The sequence below is a fragment of the Anas acuta genome, chromosome 4, assembly GCF_963932015.1.
Source record: "Anas acuta chromosome 4, bAnaAcu1.1, whole genome shotgun sequence".
NCBI classification, from domain to species: Eukaryota; Metazoa; Chordata; class Aves; order Anseriformes; family Anatidae; genus Anas; species Anas acuta.
The window spans coordinates 37501656-37524911 of NC_088982.1; the positions used below are offsets into that span (position 1 = coordinate 37501656).

General features: G+C 36.4%; 1 long non-coding RNA gene across 1 annotated transcript in view; it reads left to right on the forward strand.

Moving 5' to 3' along the window:
• Window positions 1-22788, forward strand: part of LOC137855980 (uncharacterized) — a 226764-nt gene extending 203976 nt beyond the window's left edge. Inside the window, exons 5-7 of the long non-coding RNA XR_011096111.1 lie at window positions 16420-16539; window positions 21491-21563; window positions 22435-22788. This is a non-coding gene — a long non-coding RNA (uncharacterized lncRNA). The remainder of the gene's footprint in view (window positions 1-16419; window positions 16540-21490; window positions 21564-22434) is intronic.
• The last annotated feature ends 468 nt before the right edge of the window (window positions 22789-23256 follow it).

The window sequence follows — 23256 nt, forward strand, 5'->3', positions numbered from 1 at the left end:
TGAGTAACAGCACCATCAGCCACTCTTATGTGCCTGAAAACAGCTGTCTGTGTCCTGAGTAAACACAGGAATCAGAGATACTGGGAGAAATGGAAAACTTCAGAGATTTTTAAGGAGAAAGGATTTTTCAGGAAAGTGTTCTTTCCACTAGGATGATCTCAGCTGAGAATCACCCCCACTCCCCAGATGAATGCATCCTGAAACAGAGAAGTGTGAATCACGGTGTTCATCTCAACACAAATCTTCATTCCCTCTGCCTAGTGGCAGTATTGCAAGGCTGCGATCTGCCCCATGAGTGAGCATTATCAGCAGGTAGCCTTACCAAGATGCACAGGTACCTCTACAAGTGCATGCCTGTTGGAAGGTGAGCACCCTGAAGAGCACATGGCACAACCCATCATAGAGCTTCTCCCGATACCACAAAACCACTGGTTTCACTCTGGTTCTGAATGTAAATGAAGCAGAGAAGGAAGAGGAAAATTTCCCCACTCTATTCTGACAGGGGGCACTCTTACCTGGTAAAAACACTTTGTGTCTGGCCTCCTTGCATACCAAAACTCCTTCCCCTCCATCTTTAATCCCAACTGTGCCAGCTGACCTGAGCCAACAAGCTTTCCTTATTCCTTATTTTCTGATGACTGTTCACTATTTGAACTCAGTCATTTGTTGTGTTATGTTAAAATGACAGATAGATCTAGGCATACAAAAAGCAGGTAAATATTTGTTGCTGCTCTCATAGTTAGCATTCAGGACCGGACTATTGCAAGCTTCACTGGAGCCATTGCAAGGGCTTTTCCGAGAACTAGTGAGATGGCTCCCTCCTTCAAAGGTGAACATCTGTAGGAGAAAATTCTCATTCCCCAAGTAAAATTAAATGTCTTAAAGAATGCAAGTAATTAGATTTTACATTATTAACCTTATCTTTTTCTCCAGTTTTATTTTACTGTAAAATCTTTCTGTAATTGGACACCTCAATATATTGTGGTCTATCATTCTCAAGTGAATTACTTAATTCATTGCAGCTTTTAACACTGAATTTCCTGCACAAAGAAGGTGTCAAATATATTGTCTTTTCTGTGTTATGTTATTTAGCTCTATGAATAAGTTGAAAGGTATAACGATCATCCTTGGTACCATAGAATAGATGAGAAGTTCTGGGAGGAAGAAAACAGAAAAGTTTGGTGTTGGTTTGTTTTTGCTTTTGTTTTTGTTTTTGCTTTTGTTTTGTTTGTTTGATTTGCATTGATATCAGTTCATAATATATTGGTTCCTTTAATGAAAGTCCTCACATGCACCAGTGCCATTAAACTTTAGGCTTGTGTATATATGTATATGTACTATATATACTTTTATATACATACATTATATATATACACATTATATATGTATATGTATTTATAATTCCAGAGCACTTAAGTTGATTATTATAACAGAGTTTACTACCTGAACATTCACCCAGGAAGCTTGCCTATTTTCTAGGAAAAGCCTAAAGCACTCCTATGTCTCAGTTCAACAACTTTTACTATTGGTCATTTACTGGATAGTTTCCCACAGCTGGTAGGCAGCAAACCCAGACAGAACTCCATAAACATTTATAATTTATTTTAGTACAAAGTTAAGATTTTTTTTTTAGTTTAAATTGCAGATAAGATTGATTTGAACTAACCTGACGAAATGTGCCACAAAGCGAATTATAGACATTTATCTCTTCAGCTTCAAAGCTCATGTGCGAAGAGTGAGCAGGTGGAAAAGAATTGCTCTTCTGGAATTAGTCCATTTCAATAAAGTGGCTGGATCTAAATAGTCCTGCAGGAACGTGCCAAGATCTCAGTCTCCTGGAAGGATGAGCTAGGTCATGTTCTCTCTTTAGCCCTTACCTTGGGTATGGCATCGAAACATGCTATGCATCCCTCATCTCAGACCTGCCTCCAAAAATTTAAGACATATTAAGACATTTAAGAACAGAAAGCAAACCAAAATGTTGTTGTATACAGTTTCCAAAATGGGTTGGTAATACATGTAAATTTTCATTTTTAATGTATATTTTAAATTTTAATTAGGAATACTAAAGAATGTTTCACTTGGGTTTAGTAGTCTAAGTTTCCTGTACTCAGGAATAAGTATTGTACCTCACTGCTTGTTTTTTTCTGCTTTTTATTCAGTCTAGAAAACACATTTTTTGCTTTCTAACCACCTATTTTTAATGCTCAGTCTTTGATTTGCTAAAGAAAATGGCTGCATTCTCCCTGAATTTACTGAACCCTGCAGCCTTTTTAGGCTGAATGGAAACAATGAGATCTATTAGGAAAAGGAGGATTTTGTACATCTTTTTAACCATCTTAAGAAAATATTGGAAGAAAATAATCAGTTTGTAAATTAGAGCAAATGTTTGAAATGAGTCGTAACTTGGATTTCACTAGTACTCAGTTATGCATCGAAAAATCTAAAATCAGTTAGATCTAAGAATCTAAAGCTAGGGTTTAAAACAGTAATTTACAGGAATAAGTTAACAATACAAAACATCTTACCTGAAGGATATCAAATGTCTAAAAATGCTCTTAGATAAATCAGAGAAATGACTGCTCTCTAACCTATCCTGTTGGTATTCTCAAAGCAGGTAATCATTATGTAATTCTTTTCTTGAGACAGGCAGCATCACCAACCACTTTTTTATGAATTTTATGACATGCTAATTTCCCATCTGTCCCGAGTAATACATGCACTGCACTTTAGTTCATTCACCATATCTTAATAGCAGAACTGCAAGAACAAAATGTCTGTTCAGTCCTTCTGAAGGTTAGGTATAGATAAAAATGTTCATGTTTGCATGGAAGGGAGTACTGCCTCTCAAATGTGTCTCTAACATCAGTTATCGATGCCTTCACGTTGACAGTGATCAACAGAAAAAGAAAAAAAAAAAAATTTTCTTGGTATGGAAATCCAGGCCCAGACGCTTACAGGATTTGTAATGCTTATCTATAGCAACTTCAGCAGGTGCAAACAGATGGCTGACATTTCTGTTAGACCATAAAATGTAGAATACTACTGTCCTGCTATGCCTAAATGGTATCAATTAAGTATGAGGCAGGATATCAGGCTATGAATCACAAGTCCTTTGTTTCCTGTAAATTGCATAGTTGTTTTTGTTTTATTTTATTTTTTCTTTTTCTTTCTCAGTGCTTCTTTTCACGGAAGCCCTAGGGATAACAAGAAAAGCAGCAAAAGAGGGAGTTAAGTTCATACTTGAAGTAGTTTGAACTTACGGTGGAAAGTTTGCATCCCTGTTCGTACCTCTGAGGATAAAGCTAGTTTTGGAGGTTACTGCTGTACCCCATCTGGGGACATATTCCTTCCTGTATGTCCTCCAGAACTGCTTTGTAAAATATGCTGGTTCAATTGCATATGCTGTGCTCATAGAGCTAAAACAGAACCAAAATAAATAAAGATAACCTCTCCTGAAATTATTTTTCTAAGCTTGATCATTTCACTAATGTTCTAAGAATAGTTGTATCAGAATAAGTAGTGGATGCAGAAATCTGCCACAAAAGTAGCTCCAAGGGACATTTAAGAGCTTTTTAGCTAGCTTTGGGGACTCAGTCTCTACTATTTAGTCAGAATGAAATTGCTGTAAGCAGAGGCAACTGAGCGGAAAAAGGACAGAGGGCAAAAAAAACTTTGAATGTAAAATGCTAAATTAAAACAACGAGGAAAAGATTATTAAGAATGTAAAAAGAAAAAAAAAAAGTCTTCCTAGTTCTGCTTTGTATAGTGAAATGAAAAAGGAAGCTGTAAATATGATAATAGAAATTTCATTTCACATCATGGTCCTGTTTAATGTCTTCTGTTTTCTCTGAGTCAATCACAGTCCTTTGCTAATTACTGCCGCAAAGCTGAATAAATGGCAAAGGGAAATAAGCAACGTTTGTGTATAGGGCGAGTGTAGTGACATTATCTCAAAAGAATAAGTTGATGTGACAGTGTTTTAAATTTGAGCTGGCAACTGCTAGTGAGCTTGCACTGCCTGTTTTTAACCTTTTCTTTGTGAGAATGCTCTGAATAAAGATTAACTTTCTTTGCTTAACAGTTATTTTTTCAGTACCTTCAATTTGGAGCTGTCATCATTAATGTTTTGGGAAGTTGCCCTGCTTCCCAGTGCGTTCTGTAGGTTCCTGTTTGCCAGCTGATTCACTTTTCCAACACTTCACTGAAGTGCTGGGCTGGTGGAGGACTCTTCTTGTGTAACCTGAATGAGAAGGGTTTCCTAGTCTAGAAGATTCAGTGTAAAATGAAATTTCACAGACGCTCACATTCAAAGAACTGCACAGTATTCATATTCCATTCAGATACCTTGAGCCTCTTGCTCAGAATGACACCTTAGTTAACCAACTTCCCAAATATAAGTCATGGAAAGAACACACTGAATCCAGACAAAGTGATCAAATCCAGAAAAGTTGTTCAGATGTTCAGTATAAATATAGATGTTCAGATCTATATCTGCAAAACTTCTCAAAGAGCAAAGAAATTCCAGGTCTAAGAATTTCTTGCTCTCTCCCTTACTTATATATATATATACATATATATTTTTTTTTTTCCTGGAGTGATTTCAGTGCCTGAAGCCACAGGATTTAGGGGGCTTGGCTAGAGTATGTATGGTGTAAAAAATACAGGTGCAGTAGCTGAATGAATCTTTGCATCCTAAAGGAGGATATCAGCCCAGTAAGATGTAGCAGTTCAGAGCTCTTTAGTCATCTCAGTATGCCTGTAGTAATCCTGCTTTAGCTTCAATGCATACTTTGTCGTTCACTGAAGTAGAATATAAAAGTCTGATCTGCCATCCACCCACTTATTCAGCTACCTAAGTATTATCATTTTCAGATTAATGATTAAATCTCTTTTTTCTCCCTGACTGCCGTGACTGTTCAACTGAAGAATGTTTTAAAATTTTATATTCCAGAGAGAAAATACTAAAAATAAGGAAAAAAGCAGATGTTCAATTTTTTTTTTTTTTTTTTTTTTTTTGAGCCAAATGGAAAAATCAGTTATTCACACAACCAAGAAATGTTTGATTTCCTATGACTTCCTTGCAAAGCAGACTACTTCAAATCAATGTTCACAGAAAAAAAAAAAGTCATGTTTTATGGTGTATGTGAATTGATGTCAGTTAAAACCAAGGAATCTTTACACACTCCCAATTATAAACACCACATATGGTTTCAGTAATATAGCTTCTATACTGTTAGAAAAAAAAAAATCCAACTTTTTCCTGTCATCTTTTTTTAGGAGAAGTAGGCTGTTGAAGTTACATTTGTCAAAGCTTAAATCTTAAATCCTGTGTTGGAAGCACACAATGAAAACATAAAATGAATTGCAAGAAACACATATAGAGCCTGATAGTCTGCCTCTCATGAATACTTTTAAATATGCATTTCCATTTACTTTCCCCATAGTTGGGAAGAGCAGTAAAAAGAAAACAATGAATTTTTTTTTACTAGGTGGGCAGCTTGTGCAGTGGAATTGGGAAGCAATTTATGTGATGGAAGTGGCAAGATGCACACCTGAGATGAGATGGAGGCACTGGGGAGCTCTGAAAGAAAGTTGTGTACATGTGAAGTGAAGATGAAAGAGGGAAAAGGGAAATAGAGAATCAAGATTATAAATACCTGAGTGTAAGGTAAAAGGAAGTAAAAGCCTCAAATTCATTTCTGCGTGCTCTGTTAGCAATGAAGGACTTAAGACATAATATGACCATACTGAGTTTTCTTTTCTAAAACCAAATGAAGGTATCAATGTAAATTTATTTCTGGCAGAGAAAATATGCTGGTAAGATAGAGGTTCTTTTCCATCACTCATTTTGAGTGCCAGCTTTCAAACAGTTAGGAAACTTAATAGGACAGGATGTCTTATTTGTGAATTCTTCTAGGAAAGAGCCATATTCTAAAGAGAAAATGCTTCTTTGTGGGGTAGTTAAGTTTTGACCCTTTGGAAGGGGAGTGTGGGGTTTTCATGGAAGGTATCCTGGGGTGTCCCCAGAGATGCACCTTTTGTTCTGTGTGTCTGCCTCCCAGGTATTGTTGCTGTTGTTGATGTGGAATCTCACCTCTTTGCTATGTTAAGGTTGTTGGCATTGTTATGCCATTTTCCATGGACATTTGCTGCATCTTTTACTGGCAACTGAGTGAATGGAGATTGTAATTCTGACATAAATTGGCTGAGAATCTGTGCATCATCAGAGAGGGGAGAGGATGTATTTCTAGAAAATCCTTCTGTGAAAGTGATTTTGAAGGCTCTGTTGTGGCTGCTGGGTTTAAACATTGGATTTAAAAAAGGTACCTGGGACACTTGAACATTCCGTAAGGTGGGAAAGCCATCATTAAAAGACTAGCCAGAGTAGCTAAGAGCATGCCTGGTGGGTGCAGCAGAACGGAGGATGTTGTGTGGGGTTCCTTTCATCATGAGGACAGAGCACGTGTTGTCCAGCTGCTTTAGCTGCACTGATATGGTGACAGAATCAGGAACTTCCTAGAACAACCCTTTGCCACAAATGAGCTCATAATAAGGTACTGCCTGTGAGGTGTGTTAAATTTCTGATGAAAAGAGCAACGAGGTGGTTATTTAGGTTATTTATACCCTAATTTCACAAGAGGAAATGGAGATATTAAGGAACAATTGCTAAGTTAAATACTCTGATTCTCACAAAAGGGCTTCTAATTTGTCAGGACTTCCCACAAAGTAGGGAGGAATAAAATCACAGAATTAAAGAATGTCACAGGCTTTCAGAGTGAGAAAAAGCAAGTGAGCTGAAAGTAGAATTGGATGGACTGTAGCTAATACACTGCTATTCTGTCATGAGAGGTCGAAATGGATCTCATGAACCCCATGGTTCTTTGGGAAAGAGGTCAGATCAGCCATGTGCTGGACACTAACCTCAGTGCTACTTCTGATTTGGGTTACCAGATGATTGAGGCCTGAAGTCTCAAAAATAAAGTTGCAGAGACCCCCACATAAATCTACTGAAATAATATACTTCTAACGTCAACTCAAATGCTGTCAATACCAAAAGAAAAGTGAGATCTACTTGGGAGACTGAGAAGAAAACTCAGAGGTGTCATCAAATGCACTAGGGAGAAAGAAGAGAGCTAAAAAGCAGAAAAATGCTCAGTCTGGATATTGAAGATGATTGAATATAGAAGGAAAACAGGACCCAAAGCTAAATTAGAGGGAATTTAACAATCCCAAACTTACCTAGCCATGAATAAGAACACCAGATCAGATGGGTAGAGGAGGAATTATACCACAGCAACAGAGACTGAAAGATGTTTGATGTCACCGACAGCGAAAAAAAAGTCTGAGATCCTGACATGCAGAAAGTGAGAGCTAGACAGATGAAAGAATGCTGTGAAGCACATATGAAGATAAAGAAATGCTAAAAGGTATTTGTTGGAAATGTAAAAGAGAACAATCTCCACTAAAACTGAACCCTCTCCATTGAAATTAACAGGGAAAAGCATAGAAAAGCAGCTACTCCAAGTAATGTAATAGTAACATTTCATAAGAGGCTAAAGAAGTTGTTCTGGCTCTATTGAAACTGGCAATGGATGCTTGATTTTTGTGTACAGTCCACAAAAACTTATTTGACTTAGCTGAATAGCATAGACCTAGAATTTTTCCTTCTCTAGGAGATATTACTACATTGCAGTGTATAAAATTATGTAAGAAATACTACAGGATTACCTATAACTTGAGAATATATATAACAAAATAGTTAAACATCAGGAAGACCTCACGGTAGTGCAAATTCATTTTAGTTATGCTAATGAAAAAAGAAAATGAGCAGAATAATGTTAGATGTACAAAATGAGAACTGAACCAGAATCATCACAGGTAAACGTCAGACAGCTAGGCCAATCATAAGCAACTCATAGATGTATTTGTTACCTTACATAGGGTAAAACAATTTTGATTAGAAGTAACTATATTTACTTTGGCTTAATAGATTTTAAATTAGTAATACATACTAATATGTCTGCTAATATATATTAATATGCTTCCATTCCAATAGTATCTCATTCACTGTGCTATCATCAGCTAAATCTCATTCCATTTTTTAAAACATTATTTGCTACCTATTGCTTTGTCAGGCACTAATCATATGTTCTGTTTACTGTTAATGCAGAAAAAAATGGTTTCTTGCCTATTTCCATAGAAAGCCATCAGGTAAGTAAGTACACTACAGCTTATTTATACAAAACCTTTTTTTTTTTTTTTTCTCTTTTCATCTATGTATGCAATGATTGATTTCCTTTAAACCTACTTTCCCACCCCCGCTTTTTTTTTTTTTTTTCCTTTTAAACCTACTATAATGATTTACATCCACAGATAGACTTACAGGTTGTATTTACCATGATCTCTAAGTCTTTTTCTGAACATAGGCAGTACTTCTGCAATTCTTCAATGAATAAGCAGATTTGCTTAACATCCTCGCTACTGGGGGGCCTGCAATTCTGTGCACCGGTTCCTTCAGAATTGTTGGCTGAAGATTTCCCCATTCCTCTCCCTCAGTGCATTCAACTTCTGATGTTATTCATGGTAGTGTTCATTTCTTGAACTTTGTTCCCAGTGTTTCTTGTGCTCTTATCCCTAGTTCAGATGTCCACACTGAAAATTCTGGTAACGTATTCACTAATTTTGAGAGTATACAAACCTCTCTGCAAAGATAATGACGCCAAGAGGTCCAGTTTTATACATTACCCTTCTTTGTGACTTGGTCTTCACAGCATCAGCTTGCAACAAATTCTGCAGCATCACTGTTTTTTTTTAAATGATGCCCATTGCTCAATGCCCTCACTGTGTTGTTACTCGACTTCCAATACGTTTCTGTTAACTCTGTCACCTCCAGCCTCGTGTATTTCAACATTAGTTCTGCTTCTTCATTTTATACCCCAGGTACCTGGAATTTCTGCACAAACACTACTTGCTTGTTTGCATTAGATTTTGCTTTTTTTCTCCCTGTTTCATTAAGAATATGTTTTCTAGCTTTCAGTGATGACACACACCATTTTCTGTGGCAAAGGAAATAATAGGAATCTGGAGAGACACACAGCTTTCTTATTCAGTTTTGGTTAATCTTTTATGACTGTCATAAATAGCTCGCAGTTTGCCTAGCCCACTGTTATGTTGCAAGTTGAATTCACATGATTTCTGCTGATAAAATGAAGTATTCAGAGAAGCTGATATGACTTACTGTATGATTCCTGCCAAAACACTTTTAAAGATTATTTTTTTTTCTTCTACAAATTATCCAGTGGTTTCTGTTAGACTCATTTTCAAATTATAGACTACATTGTGATTCAATCTGTGCCAAAGTATGTTTATTTGATATAAAATGAGACTTTGCTCTTTGGTAGTATCTTCTGCTTGAGCAAGTCAACTTTCTTTATAAATATTAATTAAGCTTCCCAACACTTACTCTGATAGCAAAATGCAATTATTTCAGTTAGCATACAGGTTAAAGCAGACACACAGAGAAGAGCTGCATCTAAAACTCAGTCCTCTGATTTAGCTGAGAGAAATTATTTACTCTCAGGTTTAACTTGGCATAGCTGGGTTAATATTCCTCCAGCCAATGTCAGTGCCAGTGTTGGGGTTACCTGCTGAGGTGAATTTCATGTTAAAGGATTTAAGAGTAAATTATTCCTGTATGGTTTGCTAAGCTTTCTCTTCAGATCAGATGTATTCACTGTCTGTACTGGAGACAGGACAAAAACCTGGAGTTTTCTGAGGGTTCTGGATGCTACAGATATGATCTATAAATATATTAAGGAAGAATGACCAACAGTAGCTCTTTCTCTTAAGCTCATTCTTCACTTTCCAATTACAAATATAATCCAAAAAACAATCTAAAAACAAACAAACAAGATGTTAGAGGAAACAATAACATTTGGATAACCAGCACATGGAATGTTGTATAGAACATCAAATGGGTGAACTGTCTGTTGCACACAATGGTTTCCTCATCCTTGTCCACATACAAGGCTCTGCTTCTATAACCTAGTAGATAAAAAAGCAAGCAGGTCTTCCTTTATCTATAACCTGAAACAACTTGAGCTGAGTTTCTCCTAATTATCTCAAGACAAAAATTACGTGCCTTTTTGTCTCTAACTCTCACAATTATTTAAGGTATTCTTCTTCTAACACCTTCTCATTTTACTAGTCAACAGACAAAATAACTGTAAAGAAGAGAGATCCATTCTAGGCTCAGTGTTGTAATTAAAACAGAGTGCACACTCCAGCATGTCACTTACATAGCTAATAAACCTATTTCCAGGTATGTTTATGGGAATAAGTTACTCATCTCCTAACTTTTAAATTATGTGATATTTTTTCAGCAATGTATAAAACTACATCAAAATGCTTTTTGAAAAAAGTTCTTGCAGAAAAAAATCCATTCAGGCTATTACGTGTTTTGATAATACTACTCGCCTTTCGATGATTTGGCAATAAAGAAAAAAGCTTCTCTTCTGATAAATCTTTTTTTTTTTTTTTTGGTTTGTTCCTTTTGATGAATTTTAGGTGTTTTAATTCTAGAAATAATTCATCCTTGACATTCAGAGAAATCCAACAAAAACTTATTTTGCTATACTTTTTTGACATACAGATTTCTGTTCTCTGGCATCTTACAATGATGAAAAGCTTTTACTTGTTAACTATCCAACTGTAAGTGTGTAAAAGCCAAAGTAATAGATTGCAGACTTTCATGTTGTTTTGTTTTTTTGTTTGTTTTTGTTTTCTTTTATTTGATTGTTTGGCAGATAAAAATGGTAAAGTTGATATATTCAAAATTTACCTGTGATGACACAGAAAACAGTATAAATAAAACTACTCTGTTGGTATCGTACACCAGGTAAAAAGCATTCTTGTACTTTGATGATTATACTGAAAAGAATAGTATGGGGGGGGGAGAAGGTCAGTCACATCCTTTTTTAAAATAAATAGATAGAAGGGATTTTGGTCTTGGTGAAAGAGTGGAAAATTTAGATGAAAGCACCTAGTGAGCTTCATTACCTTTAGAATTATGCAGATGGTGAGTGGGTTTATTTCAGAGTGAAATTTTGGACTTAGATGCTGAAAGTTCTCATACATTCATATATCCTGTTTTTGGCACTTACATAGTATATGGCCTTTATGGAATATAAAGGAATATAAAATTCCTCCTCATCATCTCAAAATATTGTCACCAGACTTTCACTTTTTTTTTTCTACTATCTATAAAATGTGAGCTATTTCACTAATTTAGTTGTGTGTTGCAATGTTTTCTTGTTGTGAGGTGGTGGCTTTCCACCATTTGTTGTCTTAATGTCCTTGAAATGTTTTGGAGTGGGGTGCTGCTCAGTGTGAGTAGAAGCATCACAAGATGGTTCGTACTGTGCATAGGACATCAAAATATTGTAAAAGATCACAAGAGCAGCTCCACAGTTATGTAAAAAAAAATAGCATAGCAATGTTTTGCATCTATGAATTCTTTTTCTTACTAATAAAAAAAAAAAGAAGAAAAGAAAGAAGAAAAAAAGTTCTACCTACTTACAAATTTTTTGTTTCCTTTTAGGCTTTTGTTTTCCTCTGTTCTAGTCCAGTTGCTTGGGAAATAACTTCATAAAGGAGTTGTGCACAAAAATAATCACTAATAAGAAATGCAATGAGACATTAAATGTCGAAATATACACACATATTTTCTACCCATGTTTGTTTCCCATGCCTGTAGAGAGTCACCTACCTCTGACCACAGAGGTTTATTTGTCTTGCACCTTGTCTTGCATGCTCTACTGACTTTGTTTGTCATCAGTGCATAGCTAGTGGGCAATCTCCTCTGTTGTTAACCAACTGAGGAAGAAGGCTACATACCAAGAATTAGTTTCCTCTTCAGAATTGTTATTTAGATGAAGATGGATTTATCATGATTTATCAACAGCTTTTTGCTAGGACTGAAATAGTAAATTAGAAGTGTATGCTCCATAACTCTACCTTTAATATCTCTTCAGAATCTTTGTAATTTAATCTAACATTAATCTACCTCAGCAGTGCATTTCTTTTAACACCTATTTATCTGTTTTCCACCTGGCATTACTGACCACAGTACTTCCATTTTATGGGTATTGATAAGTGGATACATAACAAATTTGTCCTTTTAGTGTGCATATCTTGAGTGGCTCATCAGGAAGTCCACAGCCATCAATAATATGATCACATTCCCACAAAGCACAATATTGCTTCCTTCAGTGTTCCATAATTTGGATGCATTTGGATATTGATATATTTGCTCATCTTGAAGTATGAAAATAATAAACACTGTAAAATCTTAAGCTGATAGTCTGTGAACCTGAAAATAAAAAGGGAGGCTTTGTTTTACATATGGTATATTTCTGTTGTTTGGATGGCTTTCCAGATAACCATCTGTAACAGAGAAAGGATGGCAAGAAAAGTGATTTCTCATACTTGGTTGCCAAGATTCATGAATATCTGCTTAGTGTGGCATGTTGCCTAATCAGAGGCTGGTTGGACTTTCTGTCACAGGTTTCAAACAATAACGTATTTAGAGCCTGCCTTTGGGCAAGCCCTTTGGCATTAATCTAGCAAATTTCTGTACCTAGATTTAAACTTTGTATAGAACTGAATCTGCTAAAAAGGGGAAAAAAAAAAAAAAAAAAAAAAAAAAAAGGCAGGTAAGATAAAGAAGAAGGAGGAATAAGACAATGTAGGAGAACACAAAGCCAATTCTGACTGCCAACAAAAGCATACTGCCTCAGGTCAGTTGAAATCTAGGGAGTTTATTTGAGCCAGAATATAAGTGTGTAAAAGGTAATAACAAACAGTAGGACCAAGAGAGACCTAAACCAATCCCCTGATTTTAGGACATGTTACTCTGTTAACTTAGGAAGTCAATAAGGTACTCCAGAGGCTTGATCCAAGCTCTACTGAAATCAGTGCAAAGGTTCCCTGGTATCTTCATCAGACTTGAAGTTCCCAAGTATCTTCTGCACAAAAAAGAATCTGTCTACACATTTGTATCTGATGCACAAGAACATGTATCACAACAGCAGGATGGCAAAAGAAGTTATATTAACCAAAGTACAGTGGAAATAGGCAAATGAGCTTTTTTATCTCAAAACAAATTTTTCTGTTAAGCCTAATGGAGCATCCTGATATATTTGTATTTGTATGTGATTTTGCTTGCATAATGCTTTCTTCATTCTTTTTTACATTGTTGCCCATTTTAACGAATCTATTCTACCGTTGTCTATCAGTGGAGGTCTCCTTGATCTTATTAAGAAAATTAATAGAGTAAAATTGGTATGGTCTTTGTGTGAGAGAGATTTTATATAATTACTATTTCTGTAGTTGTTATTTTTGCAGTATATAATAGTATGTAATTTCTGTTATGTAATAGCAAATAAAAATAGTGCAGTATTAGCACTATTTTGATATGATGATGGGAAAACCATGCTGTGCATCCTTTCAATTCAGGTGATTATCTTGTTTTGCTAACTGGAGAGCATTTCCATAGAAAATATAAAATGAGGGCTGAGTGGAAAAAAAGATGTAAAAAATCATATACTGAAAATATAAAATCTGCATTTTAAAGATGTAAAACCCAAAATGCAGAACATAACTGTAGTCTGACAGACTTTCTGTAATGTTTGCTATGTCTTATTTTCTCTGAATTTATCCCAGACAGCTTTTGGAACTCATGCTGGAACTCACATATTTTCATTTAAGAAGGGGGCTGGTTCCTTGTGACTGCACTGCAGCAATTCCTATATTGCTTTTCCAGCAATTTCACCCCTGACTTGTGCAAGAATCAGAATTAATATTATACAGTGGATTATCAAAGAGGTAAAGTGGCAGTGAGCCATCCCAACTTTCCGGGATAGCTGTATATTTCCGAGAGTCCCAAGCTTTCTAATCATGCTTAGGATCTCACAAGAATAACCAAACCAAACCAAATAAGAAAAACACAATAAAAATAAACAAACCAATAGTATGAGGTCAGTTTTTCTTCTTTAATGGCTTTTATGTGACATGTTTTGTCACCTTTTCACACCTTTTGTCACCTTTTGACATCACTGAAGCAATTAAAAATTGTTCTCTGTCAATATTTGATCATTTACTGCTTTTGATCAGTCCTCAAGTGTGGATGATTGTCTCTGACCTTCAACATCCCTTCTCTTCATCTCAATTCTAGTGCTTAAGAACATCCCTGTACTTAGCCTGTCCTAACACTTAAAAATATACTTCACTTGTAGTAAACAATGATGAAAAAACACTAAAGCAATCCTTTTGTTCACTGTGGTGACATTTCCTCTAATTAAATTTTCATCTCTAAAGGTATTTGGGCCTCTGCAGTCCATCTGGGATATGTTTGCCCTCAGCATTGCCTCAGGCCAAATGTATTTTTGTTGATACGCTGAACAGCATGCTGCCCTCAGTGGCTGTGGGTATTCCCCACTGGTGGTTTATTTAGAAGATTATTTCACCAGTTTCAAAGTACTTTTTCTAAAGTCATGTTTTTTTCCTTCTTTTGAAAGAGAGAGAGAGGGAGAGAGTTGGGTGCCCCCCTGATGCCCTCTCTTCTATGAATCAATGTGGTTTTATGTTCTTTTCAAGGAGGTTTTTGAACAGGCTATTTGTAGACCCATGATGGGATAGAGGGGACTGTGCTTCCACATGGGTCAAGAGCTACTCAAAGGACTTTGTTTGCATAATATTTGTCTGTGCTTTGAGCACCAACTCTAATTAAACTGACTGGGGGAAACTGATTTGGGAAGGGATTCCTGACTTGCAATGCAAAGACCAGTAAAATATTACATGTAGAAAAAGGCTTTGCAGGCCTCGCTTTATTTCCTTAGGGCAGTATGTGCCTGGCAGTAAAAACCTGTTGGCATCTCTTTTCACATTTCCTGTACCACCTCTCAGCACGTGTCTTGGCACCGAGCTGTGGAAGGTCATTTTTGCACACATGCACAAAGTCCTGCAGTGAAAGATATAGTTTATTGACTTAAAAAAAAGAAAGGCATGGATCACTGCAAAGCATAATGGAAGTGTTTTCTCATTTACTTTCGGATAATAGAGGCCAATAGGAGGATGGTCTCCATATTGGCTATGCATCATAGAAGCTTTTCTAATTCTTTGGAGATAATAGAGTCTCATCCCAAAGAAAAGACTGCAAGAGTTTTGTTTGTATAATTGTTGATTTGACCATCCTACAGCTCTGATATAATTGCAGAATATTATATTTCAGTAAAAGCTCAAGTTACATTTTCAAGGGAATCTGATTATTCAGTAATTAACAATCTGAAACAATTTTATCATATTGAGAGACCTGGGCAAAGGTAGCAGCCTTCATTAGCAGAAACTATCACTTTGCAAATTACTTCTCAAAGTTCTTAAAAACCTACACATTCTCTCTCTCTTTTTTTTTTTTTTTTTTTTTCCTCCTCAACTTTTCTGCTCACAGAAACGCAAGCGAAGCTTACTACGAGAAAAGAAAAGACATGGAGAAAAATAGGAACAAACCATCTGTGGATTGGTGGCATTTCTGTGGTTTAATTTCACTAATTCTGATTATGCCATTACGTTTAGAAAGCAGTATTACGGCTTTTCATAGTTGTATAGTTTGACATTTCCTTGCTTTGTAAGTCAAAACTGCGAAATTATAAGGGATTGCTCTCTTTACTAGGTTAAAACAATGCTGTAATGTAATCATGGCAATAAAGCATCATTTAAGAGACCATGAAGAGTTTGGCCTTATTGCTTAGATTGTATGTGTCTTACTTTTGCACACCCCAGCAAAGTGAAAAAGGACAGAAGTGAAAAGGACAGAAGCTTTTCTTCAGCAAATGTGGAAATGTACACCGGGCAAATCTAGCATTAGACAGACAGAAAAGAGTTGGAAGAGTAATATAAAACCAAATTGTATTATGAGCTTATTTGAACCTCAAATAGTAGCAGTAGCTGTATCTCATGAGTAAAAACTATCTGTTGGTACTCTTGGTCTTAGTGCTTTACATGGGGAGTCCAACTTACCTTTTATGTATCAAGGTGGCAGTCCATGCTGACAGCAGAAGACCTCCAGTTGCCTAACCAGAGTCCAAGCTTGTGTCTCTTTGCTTACAAGATGAGCAAATTCACATGTATAAAAAGTCATATCAAAGTTATTAATATGTTTCTAGCAGTAATTTTTTAGGCTGTGTAATCTCATTTTGAGGCAAAATATTTGTTCAGATAAAAAATATTAGCAAAGCAGAAGGGAATTGCATAAAGAGCAAAGAAGTATTTTATGACTCTTAAAAAATGTTCCTTTCAGGCAGTTTCTCTAACTCTTACAAAGGGCTATGTACTAATAAGGATGCTGATGTGATTTTTCAGGAAAGCCACAATGAAATCCAAGCACCGAAGGAACCTACACAAAAGGATACCTCATCCTTCTGGAAACCTGTCAAAAACTAATAAGACAAGGACCTTTCTTACTGGCTCAACACAGTCCAGGTAGGACCGCACCTGGCACTAGATGCAGACAGCAGCTGTTTCACCAGCATCCATAATCTGTACTGGTGGCTTCCTGGCTGTACCTGTGTGCCCTGAATGCAAAAAGCATCTGTTTCACATTTATTCATTTACTCAGATGGCATTATCTACATTACTTGCTACCTTTGGACACAAGACTCTCATTTATAATTCATAGTACACAGATGCTTACAGAGAGTAGAAGCTTTGGCTACATTACCTGTCACTCTTAGTATATTTTGTATTCATGGTGGGTAAATATACAAGTATAAAGCTGCCATATTGTGTATGACTATCTATAATGCATTAGCAAACAGTTGTTTGATCATTTATACTGTCATTCTTTGTGGTTGAAATGATGTTAGAATGAAAAATGAAACAAACTATGGGTTCACCCTTTACGTTTCTCTTCTCTTCTCTCTCTATCTCATTTTGTGCGTTGTTGGTCCTTTTATTTTTATTTTTTGTTGTTTTTTTTTTATTTTTTGAAAATGAAGGTGATTTTGTCTCCTATTGTTTTTCTTGCTCTTCTTTTTGTATGATTATCATTCAGTACTCAGTCAGCTATTCAATAAGTTCACCAGTGCAGCTGGCTTCAGGAGAAGATGCTTCCCATTCTTTGCTTTCATAGGCTCATAAATCCAGCCTGCTGAGAATATTAAAAGGAGAAAAATACTCAGGCAGGAATAAAGCATATCAAAAAGAGAAAGTGAATGTAGCTGGGGAAACATTTACTCAAGATTACATATTAAGCAATTTGCTCTTTAGTACTGAAGGAATATATAGAGAGAATATATTAACTGTACTTACTAGAGCCCACTGCATCCATCAAATGCTGTTAGAACTGGCCATTTTTGAACAAGGAGAACATTCTGTATACCTTGTATTGTTTTTAAAAACTATTTTTAGTGCAGTAAATATTAAAGTATGTCATTGTCCTTTGCATGAGCTCTCACTCATTTTTTTAGGAGGGCAACTTTGCTAGAGATGCTTGACTTAAGAACCCATTAAAATGAAAATGTACTCAGGAGCCTTGCAGGAATAGCGCTTGAAGACATGGGCGCCAAGCATGCTTGGCAGCCTGGAAAGCTTACAGAGCTCTCCTAACAGGAATGCCATCACATTAAAGAATTAGCATAGCCCTAGGCAACAGTCTTTTTTTTTTTCTCTTTTTTTTTTTTTTTTTTTCAGTAGACGTGAATGACATTTTGTATCTGAGGCACATTTTTAATATTCCTTATTCGCATGTAAGTTTTTATGACTACATTAAAAAGCAAAAGGTTGGTTTGTTCCTGTTGACATTTGTTCCTATTCCTCTCTCTCACTGGGCACTACAACTCAAATAAAGCTCTGATGTTCATCTTTCCTTCCACAACTTTCTCAGTCCCTCCTAATATTTCTGCTGCCTCCTCCTCAGGCTCTTCTTTTCTGCTTGGTAGAACCTGTTCTGTCATTTTGTCTAATCTCTACCAGATGCCACAAATTCAGGAAAACTGCCACAAAAATCCCTCTAAAGTCTCTTACCTTCTTGGCAGTGCCTCCAATTTCACTCTTTAAAAGTACAAATAAAAGATATTAATGAAGGTATGCTCGAGAAAGAATCAGAACAGCAGTGTCTGAAAACCCCAAATGAACCTCTCTTCACTGACCCCAGTCTATGAGAATTGAAGTCAGGGAAAATTGGAGAAATAATCACTCAGCAGCCTCATCAATCAAACTAGCAGCTTAGACTGCTAATTATTCCCTGGTGGGGATACCTGAGAATTGAGAATTACAAATATTTGGCTCTTCTGACCACTCACCAAGGAAACTCAGGTTATTGATTCCCCTACATGAAAATAATCCACCTAACTCTCAGTTTCATTCTCTTGGGAAATCTTCTTGCATAAAGTTCTCTGACAAAGAACATATAACCCAAAAATATAGCTGCTGACAGATAAGCTTCATAATATCCTAATGGACTCCATTTTGTCCAATTGCTCCATGTATTTGCAACAGGAAAAAAAAAAAAAAAAGTAAAAAAAAAAAAAAAGTACCAGTCTTTTCTCCATTTTAGTTAAAAACTGTGTAGCAGTTGCTTAGGTCTTTCTTAGGCTGCATGAAGCCTGAGAATGAGCAGTGGGGAGGCCGCAATCAGGAAGCTGCCATTGTTTCTGGTTTCCTGCATACATGTGGTAGAGTTTGAAATTGCTCTATCCTTTGGGCTGGAGCAAATTGTTCTTCCAGTCTTTCTTAATCACAGTCAGTAGCAGTGGATTTTGACTAAATGCACTGATGGTGTCTATGTGGGACATGAGCACAGTTGTGACCTGGTTTGGGTGGCTTGATTCTCGCTGAAATGAGGAACAAGTAGTGCCTAAACTTGCCAGTGCCTGGGGACAGTTACTATAAGTGTTTTGCAGAGATATGCTAGAATGAGGGATCCTGTTGCCACGCAAGAGCTTCCTACAATTTGTCCCTACCATACTCCAGATATAGACTCCAGTTTTAGAGCCTGTGAACATCTGAGAACAGAGAGTGAGGAAATTAGGTCAGATAGACGCTAAACTTTTGTGTGAGGTCTCCAAAGTTTGGTTTTCAGGTTAATATTCCTGTTTTTTCCCCTCACTAGTTATTGTGTAGGGGTCAAAATGTCTGTCTTTGTCTTTCAGTCTGCAATTCAAGATTTATTTAATTGCCATGTTATCCCTCAGCATGTATTTCCAATTTTTTACTTAACTATGTCCACATTCTCTCCAATCACATCCTAGGTATCTGAAACACTACCGACCAACTTTGGAAAGTTTGTGTCAATGTTATTAGCATTAAATTTTCTTTTGAAGTACATGGGAAATCTTCACTGCTACTCCCTAGAAATACCTGTTTAGAAGGTATCTTTCTCTTTGATAGCAATGGATGCCTGCTGAACACTCAGAATCCAGTAGCGTAACTTCCATGGCACAAAGCCTGAGACTCCTCATATATCACTGCAGTCTTCAGTTTAAATCTATAAACACTCTGTAAAGTCACTAACAACAGATTTTCATACTTTCATAAAAAATGCACTGCACAATTTTGATTTTATTTTTATTTTTTTTAAGAAAACCCTCATTGTCTCACCATTCTAAGGCCACTTTGGTACAAGGATTTGTTATCTTGGCTGACAACTACGCTGAAGCCTATAATAAGAATCTCCTTCTCTCACTCTAACAAGCAAATTCCCTGTTTTCCGAGAATCCTCTCTAGGAAGGCAATGCTGAATGTTTATCAGACTTGAAAAGAAAGCCTATCTACACTGCCATTTTTGCTTTTTATTTTTCTAATTTGCAGCTCAGCTCACGTCTGGTGCAAAGAAGCAATTCTGCGTTGAAAACGCTGCAGCTGGTTTCCTCCAGTGCTCCCCCTATTCATAGCAAGGGAGGCAGTGGTGGGCTTACGCAAGATTGGTTTAAATGGGAAATCAATACTGGTTCCTCAGTTCCTACAAAAGAGCTGAACTGGGCTGGATCGGCTCCAAGGAGCAAAAAGGAGTTGAGTGGAAAAAACTGGCTGCCAGTGGGATAGGTACTCTGCTGCATACGAGGCTATTTGGGTCTCTGCCACTGAACCCATCACAAGAAGTCTGAGATAACCTGGCTTACCTCCTACCATCTGTTTTTGAATGGACGATAAATACTGGAAAAATAAAAGTTGGAGGCTTTTTTTCCCTAGACATATATTAGCTTATAAATACATAAATGTTTCTGTTCAGCATCAGTAGGAATTTGTCCCTCATACCATACTACCCAGTTACAAAAGAGATTGGAAACTTGTTCCGCAGATGACAAGTGGAATCATTGGGGTGATTCCTTGTTCTACAGCTAAAGAGAAATATGTGATCTAATTAGCAATTCCATCAGACATTGCTCAGTGATTGGAACTCAGTTTCACAGGGTCTCACTTGACAAGACTTTCTATTTAATCTCTTGTATTTAAATTTTCTGTGGAATGAATCTCAGGAAAATTCACATTTCTGAAATCTGTGCCTGTTTGCCATTTTATTTACATAAAGTTAAAAGGAAAAAGAAAAAAAAATGAAAAAAAAAAAAAACACAAAAAAATGGATGTGAGAGTACTGTAATAATTACTGCATTTTGTTACATGGACTATCCATTACCTTTAACCCCTACTAATTCGTTACCTTTAACCTCTAGTGGTACTGTCCAGAACATAATCACATATGTTACTATCTGCCTTTAGAATTTTTGTCATGATTTAGCAACACACCAAAAATAGAAGAATTTTTTTTTTACTGAACATTCTTCCTGCACTGAATTCTGATATGTTTACCTGCTATTCCCCAAACAGTCACAGAGCTTGAGAGACATAGGGTAAATCTTATGGGGGGAAACAGACAAGATCCAAAAAATCTGTTTTTATTCTATGTAACTGGAAGGCACCCCTTGGAAGCAGGAGGAGGAGGAAAGACAGATTCTAAAACCAGGAGAGTAGCTGAGGAGAAAGGGTATTTCATATTAAGATGACCGACATTTAAAATACTTGGTTAAAACACCAGTATCTCTACTGTTCAGACAAAGGGAATGTAGTTTTCTTTTAAGGTCTAGAGCTAAAGCTTCTATGAACAGCCAAATACTGCCTGTAATAATGCAAACTGCCTTGTTTCATTTTCAAAATCCCACTGCTCTACTACAGTCAAGATGGTTATTCGTGCTATCCATTCTTGTATGTTTTATACAATTTTACTAGCTCGCTCAGCTTAGAGATCTTAAGGTTTTGTCTGGTGTGATAAAGATATGCTTACAGTACCAACAAAACTATCAGCAATGAAATCTTCAGCCAAACAGCTGTGTATTTCATTTATACAATTTGTCTTCATGTTTACTCATGTGATCAAGGGGAATAACAATTATATTTTTGTGTATTGTCAGCAATGTGATTATTAATGTTTTTACAGTATTTCCTGTGTGGGAATGCATACAGCCTAAACTATGGAAGAAACAGAGAAATTTGTCGATACTCAGAAAAAGGTAAGGTTTTATGTCTTAGAAAGTTACATCTTGCCATGTGATATGAACAGGGAAAAGAGAAGAAAACAGCAATATATCAGATCTGAATTTCTTTATCAGTCATCATACCTGAGAATTATTTGATAATACTACTCCAAGCATTCAGCATCCTCAAATTGATGTCAACCCTTTCTTAGCACCATTTTTAGTATACTAGTTCCTTCTTTTTCCTTCCTAGGAAGTTAAGCCAAAAGAGAGTGATAAGACCTCTTGTTTTTCATTATCAAGAAACTTATTTAAGACATATTTCTGGCTTTGTTTCCAACTTATTTTTAAATTTAGTTGATCAGGAAAGGGGACAGCATATGAAAAGAGCGTTAGCATTTTCTAAGCTATGGCATTTTGCACTGTATAACTTGAAAGGTTGACAGGGCCACTACACTGCTGAGAATATGTTTTTTATTTTTATTTATTTATTTATTTTTTAAATTAAGAGCTGCACCAAGGCCATTCTCAAACAGATACACTGTCCCAAAATCAAGGCAGACAGAAGAAGAGCCTTTGTTGAGGCTGATCTCCAGACATCAGGAATGTCTGAAGAACAAGGATTTGCAGTTTGAGGTCATGGAAAATAGGAGGCTTATTTTGTTCTCTTCCATCCATCTCATCAGCAGAAAGCCCTTACCACTAGGAAGGGAAAACAAACCTGAACATGCCAGAGATTTTACACCTTTTCAAATGAATGAGGCAAAAAAACATTTATTCCTCTTCTGTAGTGGTCTGCCTTGCTGACTCAGTGTTGTACTAATTGTTGTGTTTCCTTGATATCATTCTGTAAGTTTCTTTTGGTGCACATTTCCTCACAGAAAGCAGCTATTTGATTCTTCTGCAGGCGTAAGCACCACAGTTCCCATGCCAGCTATTTCTTACTACCCGAGGATGTGATTCAGCACTGTACAGAGAGCATCCATTTTCCTTGTACTTGGCTCCCAGGCTTTCTCCATTTCTTTTGTTTTGGGGCAGGTGAGAGATCATGCCTTAGGTTACTGGTTAATATTTGAAGTTGTACTAAAGTGCGTTGTGGCCTGGCCCCCCACATCATGAACTGAAAAAAATGTGTATTCCATTTCTGGATGGCTGTTCTCCAGTGAGTTTTCTCAGCATAATTCTTTCCAGATTAAAGTAATGATTTGCTAGAATGATTAAAAGTAAGGGGAGTGGTGAAGTGTTCAGTAGTTTTCCAAGTTGACATGCAATAAATAAATAAATAAATAAATAAATAAATAATCTTTAGTTCTCCTGGATTCTATCTAATCTATTGTCACATAGCATTTTTTTTTTCTGACATCTGATAAATAGTTTTCACATTGATAGTATAAACTTGGATGTGCTCCCTGTGGAAACATTTTGTCCAGCAGTATAAGTATCACACATAGGTAAATATAAATGTCACTATGTTTAATTATGTATATGCATATCTACACATGCAGGATTTAGTCCACTGACTGTTTCAGTATTCACTAGATGTACAGTGTAGCTGGGCTGGTACCCACAAATCCTCAAATACAGGACAGTTTGTTAAATCATTGCATGGCTTATCTGGCTTAGTATGTCAAAACCCATCACAAACAGTGGATGCTTTTGTGCTGGATATATAACACAGGATATCTTCAGTCACATGTGATGAATACTGCTGTTCTCAAATAAAAGGCAA